Here is a 12845-nt window from a genome sequence, read left to right as displayed (position 1 = left end):
TTTTGTTCAATTTAGTCTTTTTTTACTAATTTGATTAAATTATTAATATTAGCAAACAGTGACTACAATGTGTCATTTCGTGGTTTTTTGGTTTTTTAATTTTTGAAAAATGTCTACATGTCAATCTAGCAGTATGTCACGTGTCAGAGTCAATGTTTTATATTCCATTTGGTCCTTATATTCCTTACTTTTGTTCAATTTAGTCCCATTTCTTTTAAAATGAGACAATTTTGTCCCTAGTAAAATTGACCTAAAATTTTAAACTAATTGTAACCCTAAACCAAAAATATTTAATAAAAATTTGAATATTAATAAAAACATCATTATAACATTTATATAAAAATTAAATTGTCTCAATTTGGAGAGACAAAATTGCTCCATTTAAAAAAAATAGAACTAAATGAAAAAAAGTAACAAATATAAAGACCACATTGAATATAAAATATTGACTCTGACATGTGGCACACTATTGAGTTAACACATTGACATTTTTTTCAAAAATTAAAATAAATTAAATAAAAAATAAAAAATAAAAGGTTAAATTATGCATTTGGTCCCCATTTTCGTAGCAAAATATCAATTTGGTCCCTTTATTTTTTTTTATCTCAATTTGGTTCCTATTTTGGGAAGTTTGATGCAATCAAGTCCTTTCCGTTAGTAGTGTAGTAACGGTGTTAAATGGGGTGTCACGTGTCAATTCTTGAATTTTTTGAATTTTTTTTTGAATCTTTTTTTGAATTTTTTGATTATTTATTTATTTTTTTTAAAAGTTAAAAAAATTGTCATGTGTCAAACTAACATCATGCCATGTGGAAGTGATAGTACCACATGTCACTATTATGTTAGGTGTCATTTTCTTATTCTCAATTTGGTCCCAATATTTTAATTTTTGTCTCAATTTAGTCCCAATTTTTGTAAAAATTGTGCAATTTTGTCCCTCTCCAAATTGAAACCAAATTTAATTTCAACATAAATGTACACAAATATTTCTATCAAAATTGATATTTCAAGTAAATATTTTTAACAAGATTAAGTTTATTTTAATTTATATTTTACATTAAACTTTATTTAAAATTGTTTTAATAGAAAATAATTCTAATAACAAAAAAGAAATTCATAAATTATATTGATATTTTATTACATCATGCTTTAATATTGTTTTTATATGAATTTATATTTTAAATAATTACATATTTTTAAAATGTGTAAAATTCAACAATTTCTGTGCAAATGTTTTAGTTGGTGTAAAAATAACAATTATATAAATTTAAAAAAATTAACTAGTTTATGTAACAATCAAAAACAAATAAATTAAAAATTTGAAAACAATTTTAAGTAAAATTGAACGTGAAACAAATTTAAATAAACTTAATTTTGTTGAAAATACATAATAAAAATATCAATTTAAATAAAAATATCAAATTTAATGAAAATATTTGTATAACATTTATATAAAAGTTAATTGTTGTTTTAATTTGGAGGGGGACGAAATTGCACAATTATTAAAAAAATTGGGACTAAATTGAGACAAAAATTAAAATACAGAGACCAAATTGAGAATGAGAAAATGATACCTAGCATAATAGTGACACGTGACACTGTCACTGCCATGTGGCACGATGTCAGCTTAACACGTGGCAAATTTATAATTTTTTAAAAAAAATCAAAAAAATCAAAAAAAAATCAAAAAATCCAGGAACTAACACGTGACACCCCATTTAACATCGTTACTACACCATTAACGGAAAGGACTTGATTGCATCAAACTTCCTAAAATAGGGACCAAATTGAGATAAAAAAAATAAAGGGACCAAATTGATATTTTGCTACGAAAATGGGGACCAAAGACATAATTTAACCAAAATAAAAAAGGACCAAATTGAAACAAAATATTCATTATTCATTACCATTAATCATTACACGGAGTTAGCAGCAAAAGACCAAATTGAACAAAATTGGCAAAAATTATGACCTGATTGAACAAAAAAACAATATTAGGACTAAATTGACAAAACTAAACGAAAATAGGGAACACATGCGTTATTTAACCTATATATATATATATATATATATATATATATATATATATATATATATATATATATACACACATGATGAAGTGTAAAATATTTTCTTTTAAAGTGCAGAAAAGACAAGACAGAAAGAGGTTTGGTAAGAGAGTTTGCGATTTGAAACTGGGTCGAGATATGAACAAGTTGTAAACAATGTTGTTGAATATGATCATACACTAAGTGAACATCGATCTCAAAATGTTGTAGATTTCAAAATGCATGGGTCTATAAATGCAACACGAGATTTGATGCAAGATGAACAAAATTGATATTTTTTAAATAAACTTTGGGTGTGATGTGATTAATATAAAGCTCCTAAAGAAGGGTGCATAATCGTAGGATTTCAATAATGACCACAATGATGCTTCTCTACTCAGCTTCGATGGTGCTTATATAGACAAACTTTTTGTTTCTTTGAAGCCTAACAAATAACATTATTCCTAAAGTAGACACAATAACTTGTTGTAGATTTACGATCGTCGAGATCCACAACAGAATCTACATCGTTGAAGACAATTATGAAGTATTGTGATTGATTATTGGGACGAATGTCAAGACCATGATGGATAGTTCCAACTAGATAATGAAGTATATGCCTTATGGCACGCCAATGGTGTTCCTATTGATTATGCATAAACTAAAAGATCTTGTTGACAAAGAACGTTAGTTCAGGACGAGTGAGAGTTAAGTATTGAAGGGCATCAACAATGGAGCGATATATGGTTGGGTCTTAAACAATTGTTGAACCATCTTGTGTAAGGCGTAGGAAGATCTCCTAGGTGTTGGTTGAGACTTGGAATTTGTCATCTATAAAATATCCTTAATGTATTATGACTTAGTAAGATAAAGGTTTCCATAAGTATCCCACGTCACTTCAACGTCAAGAAAATAATGTAAGCGTCTAAGATCTTTGAAGACAAATGTGTTGCTTATAAGGTTGATAAGAAAGTGTATGACAGTGGTTAAGGTACCTATGATAAGGATATCGTCAACTTATACAAGAACAAAGATTGAATAAGTAGGTGAAAATTTAACAAAATGAAATGTACCGCTTTTAGTTGATAAAGGATGGAACTTAGCCTACAGAACCAAGATCTGGGAGCTCGTTTAAGCCCATAGAGAGCTCCGTAAAATTTGCAAACAAGTTGTGGATCAAAGGTAGTGAAGCATGGAGGTTGATTCATGTAAACGTCTTCAACAAGATCACCATCTATGAAGGCATCATTTAACTATAGTTGATGAATACGCCATTTTTGCAGGACAACATGTGCAAGAATTACTTCAATGGTGTTAGCTTTGATAATTGGGTTGAATGTGTCAAGGTAATCATGTCCTGCAACTTGTTGGAAGCATTTCACAACCAACATAGCTTTGTGACTTTCAAAACTTCCATTTGCATTAAACTTGTCACAAAAGATCCATTTATATCCAATGATAGTCGCACCATTAGGTAAAGGAGTTAAGATCCAAGTTTTATTTACAAGTAACACATTATATTCATTTTGCATGGCAGTTAACCAACCCAGATCTTTCACAGCCTTTTTATAAGTTTTTGGTTCAGTAGAAAAAATAACGTTAAATGTTTTAGGTTTCAAAACATCTATTATAGCTTGTGTTACCATGGGATGCTTATTAGCGAGAGAGGAGTTGGTGATGGAGTGGGGTTTGCTGTGATAGAAGGAGAAGAGTTGGATGGAGGAGTGTGATCTGTTATGGGAGAAGGGTTATCGTTTAAATCAGGATAGGGAGAGAAAGATCGAGCGGTAGGAGATGCATGAAGAGGTGTATGATTGGAAAATGAAGTTAAAGATTGATTGATTAGGATGTGTGGCGATAAGAATGGTGATAGTGGTAGATTAGTTAGGTGTAACAGAAGTGTACACAAATTGTGGTTTAAATGGTTGTTAAGAAGGGCGTATGGAAACATTTGTTCATTGAAAATAAAAATGGCGGGAGATATATTGTTTATGAGAAGGATATAGATAGACGTATCCTTTGTGCTGAGAGCTATATATTCAAGAAACAAACATATCTCAAACCTGAAAGAAACCTTATTGTGATTGTAAGGACATGTGACAAAGTTGGAGCTTGAGTTTCTTGACTTGCACACACACTTGGAAAAAATGATAGTTTTCAACTTGGACCAAATTTGAAAAGATGTGTCAAGACCCACCATCTTGGTGAGTATTGGAGTGGTCATGGAGTCTAGCAACCATGCTATAATCAATTGATCATATCGGTCATGGTTGAGAAAGAGAGGGTTGAAAGTGTCACTGGCTTCATGGGTGCAAAGAGAAAACGTGTTGCCAGAACTTATTGTTGCCATATGAGATAGTTATCATCGGTGAGTTTGTGAGAAATGGGAGTGTTGAAGGTTTGGGGAAGAAAGGATGAAGTTGTGGTGGAGGAAAGATCAGAGGTTGGGTTGGAGGAAGCAGACGTCATGGTAGAGGAAAGAAGAAGTTGGGTTAGACAAAAAAGAAAGGTGAAATGAACCTATGTTCCTCATACTATATTAGGTGGTAAGAGGCAAAGGAGGTTCCTACAACTTAATATATGGTTTTTGTGGGAAAGAAAAGTGAGTTTAGTAGGTCATTAGGATTTACTCTATCATATAAGTGGATTGTGTTTCTATTATGTAACTTTGTTGTAATGCAACTTAGTGAAGTAATATAACATAGTAGATCTTTGAGTCTAATTTAACACACATGTCTTCGGAAAATGTCATTTTTGAGTTATGACATGAAAGATAGCTAGTTGTGTTTAAAGTTTAACACTTGATTATGAAATAATGTTAATGAATTTATGAAATGTGTATCCTTTTAAATGTATGGATGAGATTTGACCGAAATGCATAAATTATAAAATTTTAATTTTTGATTTAATATATGCATATATGTCAAATTTTAAAACACTAAATTTTTTTAGTGTATGTTTACGTGGGTTTCTTTAATTTAAAATTATAGTATATTATTACTGAGGAGTATATAATATTTTGGGAATTCTCAACGGAGAAATATGTGTGTATAATATTTTGGGAATTCTCAACAGAGAGGTGTGTGTGATATAGTAAGAGAGAATTCTTAGTGCTTGAGAAGAGAAATGTGTATGTGAGTATAAAAATAATTGTAAAATTAAATTAATTAATTACAACAAAATTTACTATTTACAATAATAACAATAATTAATTTAACTATTGAACAAAATTATATTTTATTTTTAATAATTTAGTTATGATATTAATTTATATCATAATTAATTCAATTACTTCTAAAAATGACAACATGTGTTATTTAGTTCAAATTCAATTCGAAAAGAAAATTGTAGCAAATGAATTTGATTACTATTAGTAAGAGAAAACGTAACTTGTTTATAATTAATTAAATTTGAAAGGAAATTTGTTTAAATATTAACTAGTATATACAATTAAATACACAACAAATAAATAGAAAATGTGCTACACAATACATAAGAGAAACCATTTCATATCATTATTGTAATGTTAAAAATACATAGGGTAATTTGTATAATAAAAATGTTCTTTTTTTTTTCACAAAAAGTTATGGATAAACTTAACAAAAAATTTGATCACAATAGTAAAGCCCAAACCTATCTCAAGGTACACCCAAGATACACCCTGCACACGTATTTTCATTCCATTCATATATTTCAACTTAATATTTATATTACACCATTGGATAATCACTCAATAAATGATATTTTCATTAGTTATATGATTATAGTATTATTAAATTTAATATATATATATATATATATATATATATATATATATATATATATATATATATATATATATATAACAATGCATATAAGAACTCTTTTCAAAGCATTGATAAGCATTGTGTTAATCCATTTTTTTGTTCTATTATAGAATGTATAGAATGAAACAATGGTTACACAGTTCCTATAGGAGTTAACAGGAAAAATTGAGCTTCGGTGTATTCTACCAATTTGGGTTCAACACATTTAAATAGAGAACAAGAGTCCAACATAGGTATTTCTTTTAGTACCTCCATATCTTCTTCCTGCACCACATGTGTGAAAAAAGTCCATATTATCCATTAGTTAGAAATATTATAAATTGTGTAATTTAAAAATTTATTTTAAAAACGTGTTCTAGATTACCTTGAGTAAGTTAATAATACATTTCAAACTATACAATCTATTATCTAAAATATATATATAATTCAAAAAATTAAAAATATATTTAAAATTATGTAATTAATAATATATTTTTGGATTTCATAATTAAACAATATAAAAATATATTTCAAATTACATAGTTTAAAATATATTTATGAAATACGCAATTTAGAAACCTAAAAATATATTTTAATTTTTTAATAAAAATACATAATTCATCATTTAATTTTATAATTGATACGAAAAGGCATTAGCCATGGGTAAGAGATGACAAACTATCATTCACGTATATTTTAAACATATTTTATATTCACTATTTTACTTTACAAATATAAAATTTATATTTTTAATGACCAAAATATCTCTAGAAATAGGTTGTCAAGTGATGCAGAGTAAAAAAAAATATTTTTCTTTTCAAATATTTTCTTTATTTGGGTTTTACTATACAGGCCTGGACCGAGTCTCTTGTTGTATCTTCACATTTTTTTTTCTTGCACCTATATAAAAAGAATCTCTCATTTTCCTTTTTCTTAGTGTACAATGCAGAAGATAAAAATGACTTCTGAATTTAGAAATTATATTTTACTTAAAATTATATAATTTAGTAATAAAATATAATGCTTAACTTCTTAACTACACAATCTATAATATATTTGATTTCCATATTATATAATTTAGAAGTTATTAATAACTCGCCAAAAAATCTAAATTAGTAGTAATGTGTTTCGGAACACTCATTTAATATATATATATATATCTATATATATATATATATATATATATATATATATATATATATATATATATTTCAAAAAAATATATTCTGAAAAGCTCATTTCTAATTGAATTTTATATACTTTGGAATCTTGTTTCAAATTTTCTATTATAAAAAATTCAGAAAGTTTATTATAAAAAAAATTATCAGGCAATTCAAAGTAACAATTATAAGGAATATAATGGCATTTTAAAAATTTTAGGGATGAAATTACTAATTGGTAAAATTGAATGAACTACAAACCTTCTTTGGTTGGTTAATGTAACCCATATAGTTCCATTTTTTTCTTTTTTCTTTTTCTTTTCGTCTCCCTCTTTCACTTTTTTTTTTTTGAAAAAATAAAAGAGATAATGATATTTTTACTTTTTTTTTAAAGTGCATCTAACCTTGCTTTTAAGCGACATTATATGTTCACATTCTTTTATGATAAAAAGATATAATAAATATAATTTAGATTTGAGGTATAACTGTTATGGTAATAAAAGTAATTATCACAATATAAAGAGTTCAATTATATGTATAATTTATTTTTTATTAAAAACCATAAGTATACAATAAAATACTCTCAATTTTTTTTTCTCACTGCTTAATTTTTTTCAATTTTACAATTTTTCAGATTATAGAAATTAAAAAATTAGTTGAGAGATTGAAGGATGACAAGAGTAATAGAGGTGAAAGACGTGAACATAAAAAGAAGTTAAAAGATCAATCTACCACTATTATTTGTTATAGATGAAAAATAATCTAAAGAGTATAATTATAATAAAATATGTACGTAAAAAATAATTATAAAATAAGTTACTTTATATTAATTATGATAACTATAGCAAAAAAAAAACATTTTCAATATGGAATTGTGATGGTTATGGAAAGTAAGATGTAAGAGTTCAAAGGTAAAAGAGAAAATAACATTTACAAAAATTCAGCTCAGCTTATTAGAATGTTGTATCACCTCTTCCTTCATTAACACAATAATGACTTTCGTTAACACATTAATAGTAACTTTCATTAACACATTAATAATAACTTTAATTAACACATTAATGACTTTATTAACTAGGGTTTATATGAAAGGAAAAATTGTGTACATCCATCGACAATAAGAAGACCTAAATGAAAACTCTCATTGGTATAAAATGTCTTGGAATCAAAGTTTTGATCTGGATCTCATCTTTTATGGACAATGGAAAATTAACATGTGAAATTAGTAATGTTATTTATAAATATGAAATTTTAAAAAAATAACAGTAATTTGAGTATATTTTATAATGTAAATTTAATTATGTTTTTGTTCGTGAAACTCTTGGGATAACTCCAGTTACCTTCCAAATTCTTTTTAAAAATTTAGAATTTAAAAAAAAAAATAGTGTTTAGAAAATAACTCGATATATCGTACAAAATTTTGTTATTCAAATGGACTTAAAGCCTCAAATTTATGTTTTTGATGATGTTCGAACAAGCTATTATATTGTTGTCATAGTTAGAGTCTAGATCAATTGAGTTTAGATATGTTGTAAGCCAACTAAATTATTCTTAAAATTAATTTAAATATAATTGATTAGAAATAGTTATGATACGAACTAGATATTTTTAAATATATATAAGTGCTAAAATTGTTAAAATTGTCACATTAATCGATTAATCAATTAGGTTATTAAGGTAATCGATTAAGTTAAGTGTGGAGAATGAACTTTGAATATGCAAATAGGTTAATTAATTAATTAATTAGGTTAATAACATATTCGATTAATCTTGTCAGAAAATTACTTTTGTTTAAAACTTGTATTTCTTTCTTACCTGATACATTTTTTAAATAAAGAAAAAATAAGAAAAAAAAATATCTAAGTGTTATTGGTACAATTTTTTTTAGTTTCTATTATGAAGATTCAAACAAGATTGAATTAGTTATAATGTTTTCTTGTTTGGCCTAGGATTAAATTGTAAAATCTGCACAGGTGTATTCATTTCATTTTTATTTTTTTTCTATATTTCCTTAACTGTGTAAGTGATAGGTTAGGGCTAGGGATAGCAACGGGGCGGGGCGGGTACGGGTATCATGATCCCATCTCCATCCCCATAATAAAAATTCATCCTCATCCCCATCCCCAAACCCAACGGGTATACAACTTTTGACCCATCCCCATCCCCACCGAGTAATGGGTATTTTCTTATACCCATACCCATACCCATTTTTTTATTGTTCCATATATCAATTAAATATTTTTTATAAAAAAAATTTAAAAATCACACCAACGGAATCATGATACTATCAAAATATTCAATATTAAAATAACATACTCTTTTTGATTTTCATGATGTCAAATATTAAGAAAAATATTATAATAGTATAAATCTCAAATTAAAGTATCAAATAACAACTAAATAAAATTCAAATAATTATATAAAAGCTAAAAAATTACACATTACTAAAATTTTATAATAACCAAAATATTTATTAATTTTACAAATGATCAGTGGTTTCATTTGCATTCGATCCACCTACACATAGAAAAAAAATGAAAAATTAGATATGATATAATAATTGAAATTGAAAATTTTAATTACTAGAATATAATGTACCTTCTTCATCAGATTCATTTTCACTCATGAGAACATCTTTTCCTTTTAATTTTTTAACACCTACAAACACCAAATGTAGAATATTAGATGAGAATTCACAAAAAATACTAACAAAAAATATTAATAAATTTGAGTAACTTACCTAGATGGTTTGAGTTCCATATCCAACTTCTTGTACACATCAAAGCCTCTATAGTAATATGATGAAGTCAACTACGGTGAGAAGTTAATATCTGACCACCAGTACTAAAAGCAGATTCAGAAGCTACAGTTGTTATTGGAATAGCTAAAACATCCCTTGCAATTGCTTGAAGGGTTGGAAACTTTAACCCATTTGTTTTCCACCATGATAGGATATCAAATTCTTGTGTAACCGGCAAATTATCTTCTTTCAAGTAATAATCCAACTCTGTTTTCATAACTGTAGTTCTAGATTTTTTCTTTTTTGCCATAAACTCTAAAAATTCATTCGCATCATTATCAACATCCTTTCCCAACTCCAATGATGTAGCTCTATAAGAAGAAGTTTCATTCTTTTTTGATTGATATTCCAAAACCAAATCATAGCACATTTGACGAATCCTACTAAGTTTCAGATCAAAATCATTACCATACAATTTATAAAAATAATATTCTAACATGTCCATCTTGTACCTTGGATCTAAAACTGAAGCAATTGCCAATATATCATGAATAACACTCCAGTAACTTTCAAATTTCTTTAACATTTGTATTGCCATATTTTGAATGGTTATCTCAAGAGATTTAACCCAATCATTTATTGCAATCTTGATCTCACAAATCTTTGGGAAAAAGATGTTGGCAGTTGGGTATTTGGAGCCAGAAATGATTTCTGTGATGTCATTAAACAAAGTATAAAAGGTTAATTTCTTTTTTAACAAAATATAAAAGGAAAACCAATAATCAAGTTTAAAAATATTTCAAATATTTTTTATACTATTAAAAATTTATATTATACCACTTAAACGAAATAGCACAAATAACAAAATTAAATTAATAATAATTCAAATTTAAACATAGATTCTTCATCTTTTGATCTTGAATTAAATTAAGGATTTATGCAATTGAGCACTTAAAATTGAGAATTAAACATTATCATGAAACAAAAAATAAATAATAAATAAAATTATCATAAAGGAGTAAAGATAATTAAATGTGTGACCCAAATTTGAGAATATCCATTTGAACATAACATAACGGAAAAAAAAATGTATAATTAAGATTATGATAAAAGGAAAAGTACCTTGAAGATCTGCTTAAACCTTAAAGAACAAGCCAAACAATTAAAAGAGAGTAAAAAAGTGTATAACCAAAGTAACAAAAAGAAGAGCTACAAAATAAGAGTCAAACATTTTCATGAAAATAAATAAATAAATAAAGATAATCAAATGTGTAACCTAAAAATTATTTCATAGAATGAAATTGAGGAACACCTATTTGAACATAACCATGTACAGAGAGTAAAAATTATGTAATAAGAAGAAGAAAAATTACCTTCAAAATTAAATCTTGAAAAACAAACCAGACAATTGAGAGAGTAAACAAAGTGTATAACAAAAAACAAAGAGAATGAGAAATATGTTATATATATATATATATATTATATTATATTATATATTATATTACTATGTATATATATATTATATGTGTGGATATCTTATGTTTATATATATTATATTATATTATATATTATATTATTATTACTATGTATATATATTATATGTGTGGATATCTTATGTTTATATATATATATATATATATATATATTTATAGATATATATTTATTTTAAGTATATATTATATTATATTATATAATAATATAAATATAATAATATATATTATATTATTATGTATATATATTATATGTATATGCGTAGATATTTTATGCTTTTATATATATATATATATATATATATATATATATATATATATATATATATATATATATATATATATATATATATATATATATATATATATATATATATTTCTTTTAAATTTTTATAAATTTGTTTATAAAAGATCTCATTAGTTAAATGATTAATTTGTTTTATACGTATATATTATATATATTATATTATATTATTATGTATATATATTATATGTATATTATATTATATTATATTATATTATATTACATGTATATGTGTAAATATATATATATATATATATATATATATATATATATATATATATATATAAAAGTATATTTTATTTATATGTATATATACTATATTATATTATATTATATTATATTATATTATATTTTATGTGTAAATATATTATTTATTTATATATATTTTTTAGATTATTTAATAAATTATAAATAGTTTAGTAATTTAAGCGGGGACGGGTATTTGGGCGGGTATATATATATCCCCATCCCCAGTTGAAAATTTCGGGTATTACCCATACCCATACCCATACCCAGTCAAAGCGGGGATTCCCCGTCAAAACGGGGACGGGTTCGGGTGATACCCACGGGCACGGGTTTATTTGCCATCTCTAGTTAGGGCGATTGTGACCTTGATTAAAAATCTTGAAGTCTATTTAAAGTTTTTGTACATCTAGATAATAAGTTTTATATACGTAAATCTTTGTAATCCTTATTCTTAATATTTTAGTAAAATTCTTGCTTTAAGTTACTAGAAACTGAATCGATGTAAATTCTTAAAAAATCAAATCAGTATAAAATTTGGTGATTCCTGTTATTCTTTTATCATTTTTTAATATCTTGATAATTACAAAGTTTTAAAAAATTAAGCATTCTACTGTACATTATTATACATTATGTTAATTGATTAAAGATGTTTTAAAAATTGTTTTGAATATACTAAATTTTTTTGAAAAACCAATTTAACACCTCCGCTCGGTTTATGATCGCTGAAACTATTAAAAGATGCGCATTCTGGAAATTTTGTTCCATAAATTTTATTCAATTTTTTTTGAAAAGATTGTATCGGAAAACTTCCGTAATATATAATCCAAAAATCACTTTTAAGGAGAAATTAAATAGGAAGTGAAAGACCCAAATGATAGAAATTAGTTGAACTCACATGCATGGATTACGAGATAAAAGATTTTGAAGGATGGACAACACACGTGCATTCACAAGTAGAAATAAATGCAAAGCTCACCAGTTCAAAAAGGCAAAAATATCTAAAAAAGCAACTATTTATTTGATTTTAAATTATATTTTTTAAACTATATTTCGAACGAAACCCTCCTATATA

This window comes from Vigna unguiculata, chromosome 4, assembly GCF_037176805.1.
Source record: "Vigna unguiculata cultivar grain cowpea cultivar isolate G323 ecotype 2 chromosome 4, ASM3717680v1, whole genome shotgun sequence".
NCBI lineage: Eukaryota > Viridiplantae > Streptophyta > Magnoliopsida > Fabales > Fabaceae > Vigna > Vigna unguiculata.
Note: the sequence above shows the minus strand (reverse complement) of the source record.